The sequence below is a fragment of the Hakea prostrata genome, chromosome 2, assembly GCF_041222555.1.
Source record: "Hakea prostrata isolate BN-2017 chromosome 2, UWA_Hpros_2, whole genome shotgun sequence".
Classification (NCBI taxonomy): domain Eukaryota; kingdom Viridiplantae; phylum Streptophyta; class Magnoliopsida; order Proteales; family Proteaceae; genus Hakea; species Hakea prostrata.
Window position 1 is genome coordinate 25,023,899 of NC_142601.1, and position 3,905 is coordinate 25,027,803.

General features: G+C 38.3%; 1 pseudogene; it reads right to left on the minus strand.

Moving 5' to 3' along the window:
• Window positions 1-587: 587 nt before the first annotated feature.
• LOC149024141 (presenilin-like protein At1g08700 pseudogene) lies at window positions 588-3,531 on the minus strand (annotated as a pseudogene).
• Window positions 3,532-3,905: the final 374 nt, after the last annotated feature.

Sequence of the window (3,905 nt, forward strand, 5' to 3'; positions counted from 1 at the left end):
ATATGAGCGTTTATGTCCAGAGGTATGTGAATGAATCTGGTGTCCCCCTACCTTGCTGGTAAGTAAGGTTTATATAGAGTGTACCTTCAAATCTGGTTCGTTGGATGTATTTGAGCCTTCTTCGGATAGTCATTGGATCCTAACAATTAGATCTGTTGAGCGATAGACTTCTACTAGTTTGGACTAGTAGAGGACTCCTAGAATAATCTCGTGGTAATTTGATGATTATCCCTCCAATAATGATAAGTGATAGCCGTCAAGTTGTGTCTGCCATCATTAGGGTAATTAACCTAATCCATAAGTCGGATTAGGGCGTGCTTGTGGCTGATTCAGTTTTCTTCCTTAGCAAACTATCTCCTGGACCCGGCTCGCTCGGGAGCGAGTTGATTCCCTTCGTCTCGACCGGGGTCGAGGGTCAAATCGAGTATGAACCCGGTTCGATCATATTTTCTCCATATCAGATAGACTACAAACCTACAAAACACTAAGGTTTTATTTACTTTGTTTCACCATCTTCAACATCTATTTCGTCTCAGATGTTAAAAGAAAATTCAATCAGTTGAAAAGAGTTTTACTAATCAATTGGTTTATAATCGAAACACAGATATTTTATTTGTAACGAACTCAAAAAATATGTGGCTTCTTCCAAGGATCATAAAATAAAGGATCTGGAAGAACACAACTTCTCCATGATTGCACATAGCACATCGAACAGCTCTAGTTCGAGGTAGAGTTGGATCAGCTGCAACATCCTGCAAAACTAGAGTGCGCTCACTTCCCAAACGCATATTAACAAGGGGTGACATTTCCTAATCGACAACAATCTCAGGATGTTGATTGTCATATAGTTGAGCTTGTAGTGACCCAACATTCTATGTGGAGTAGTCAGACTCAAAACCTGCACTGATCGTAGGCATTCTCTCAGCGGAGCTAACCAAAAGGGATGACTCTTCATCTACAATCCCGTCATTTGTCTGTCGAGGCCAAAGATTCGCAGCATCAACCACTCTAATACAATTTTCGTTATTCCGTGGAGGCGGTTGAAGTTCAACAGAGCTTGACTCCGATGACCCAGCGACTATAAGTCCCAACACAACAGCCATCGACGATCCACGACCCCCATGGTTCGACGATTCAGTAGGGCGAGCTTCGTACTCCAGAGCCGAAAGTTATTCCTCCTTGCTCGAAGCAAGTTCAACCAAGAGCTTCAATGGCCTGCCAGGGGCCAAGACGGCAACCCAAATCGTACACAACCAGGGCCACAAGCAGAACCTAGGTTGTCCCTTCAGGTAATTTGGAAAACCAAGCGGCAACAATTATCCCAAGAAGAACCATATAGCCCTGCCATAAGAAAACTGAAATTCCACCGGAGAAAACCGATAGAACACCGACCACAGTAAAGTTGAAAAGCAGAATGGAGCAGGTAATAGCATCAATAGGGATCGAGAAATTCTGGATTATAGACAAATATCAATCCACTCATAGAACCCAACACGAACAAAGCAGAGAAGCGCTTGTAATTCTTCAAGAAATTGTTGAAATTGTAGTGATAGCGAATGACAAGGAGGAAAGTAATAGCAGTTATGAGGATGACGAACATTGCAGCGTTAAGCAATGCCCTTCAAGATTCTTGTTCAACCTCCTGTTTCTTTTTTTTGGTACAAAGGCCCTTTTTTATATATATGGGGATAGGGATATTACATATGCCGCCGGCAGGAGTTGAACCCATGACCTCTCCACTGAGAAGCGGGTTCCTAACCATCCTACTACTCCTCCATTGGCAACCTCCTGCTTCTTCTTCTCTAGATGCGTCAGCGCTTGAAATCGAAATCATTAAATGAGGGTTGGGTGTTTCTGATTGGGTTTTGTGTTTTTCAAAACATTTTGAAAATCTAAATTCAACTGCTGGTTTTTTGAAATCGTATATACGTATTTGAATCAGGTATAAAACATTGAATCGAACTGCCCAACTCGAACTACATTAGTTGGACCGAACGAAACACCAAAACGCATGCTTTAACAGGTTTTACGAATTTTTTAATATTAAAATCAATCCATCGGACGGCTGGCTTGACGCAGGACCCAAGCAAAATCTCCTTCCATCGGACGACTGGCTTGACGCAGGAGCCAAGCAAAATCTCCTTGATGCCGTAATGGCATCAAGTGGCCTCTACTGATACCAATTTCCATATTTTGATTACAATTTTCTTTTTGAAATTTTTTTTCAGATCTACTGATCTTGAAAAATTACCAAAACTACCTCACATAAAAATAAATTTTTTTTGAGTAATTTTTTTAAAAAACATTTTATTGAAGGAAATTTTTCTCAAAATCAGTCTGGGAAGTTTTCCTGGTTTTCTTTTAGGGACTATATATCTATATATATAAATATTTGTTTGTTTGATGGAACAAAGGTGGGGTGAAAAAAAAAGTGGGAGAAAATTTGAAAAAACTAAAAAAATTTCATAAAATTTCAAAGTGTGGTTGTTTGACTTATTGGGGTGAAAAGTTGGCATGCAAGGTTGTCTATTGGGTGGTATGTTAATATTTTCATATCATGCATTTTTTAAATTTTACAAAATAAAGTTGGATTTTGTAGAAAAGTGTGAAAAACAATAAAGTAAGGTTCACATTTAATACTTATTTACAAAATTTCTTCCTTTTCTTACCTCACCCATTACATATGAGATCCGCATGTTTTTCTTTTTCACCCATTTTTTCTTACCCTACCTTTGCAAACAAATGATGCCTTATGGATCTTATATGGTGAGCGTTTGGGTTTCTTTACCGAGAAAAGAAGAAAAAGCACTGTTGTGGGTTCGTATGCTCCAAGTGAAACATTTTTGCAATAGGTCTGTTCTTGAGGTTACGGGATTAGGGCTTGAAATAAGGGGTCCTATACTCCCTTCTATATGGAGCTTGGTGTTCATTTAAGTCCAGTCTTTGGCCTAAACTCTAGGTACCTAAGATCATAGGGAACTTATCATTTGAATGTAGAAACTTTTGACAAAAAAGAAAAAAAAAAAAAATGTGAACTGCATGCTACAATAGTGTGATTGATCGTTTGCCAAGATTGTAAAGGTGCACGTGGTTGTGAGTTGGGATTCTCTATTGTGCGAGGATAATACCCTCTTTACATCCTTTTATTACACATTTAAGAGGGTGGTTTACCTTTGAACATTTACAAGGCGGGTTAGAAGTAGGTTCTCCTCTTAAATATGTAGTACATATGTGTGAGGAGAATGACTCCGTACCTCTCAGTGTGATCTTAATTTCTTTTTAAAACGACAAATTACATATAGGCCTCATTGTATTTGCAATCAATTACATCTACTCTCTCTAAAAGTCAACTACAAGTGTTCCCCTACTGTTAAGGATTGGGGTTTAAATATTGATGTCATTAATAAACAAACATTCATAATACTAATTTTACCCTTACCTGTTCAGGTTGGTTGGTATTTTTCTCTCTTTTTGTAATACCAGTTTTATCCTCTCTATTCCATTATCTCTCCTCTCCCAACTCTCATTCATGGCAATTCTTGTACAAAATTTTCTATTGCAGAGGAAGAGAAACCCTAGAAAAATTGAGGAGAAGAAGATGAAAGTGAGAGTGTCAACGAAGGAGGAGAGGAATCACTGCTTTTGACTCTCTGAGTTTCTCTCCTTAGATGCCTCATTGTGTGGATACACCTTCAAGTCAAAGCTTTATTAGCTCGATTGGTAAAATTCCAATGTTCCATAAGAGCTTAAACAAACTGTTGATAACTTGTTGAGAAATCTAAACTTGAAAAATTGTTGTAATCACGAACTTTGTCAAAGCTGAAACATACCGTAGGTTTTTTTTAAGGTATTTTGTGAAATTCCCAAGAATTCTAACTCGATAAACCTTCATTTTAGGTCCACAA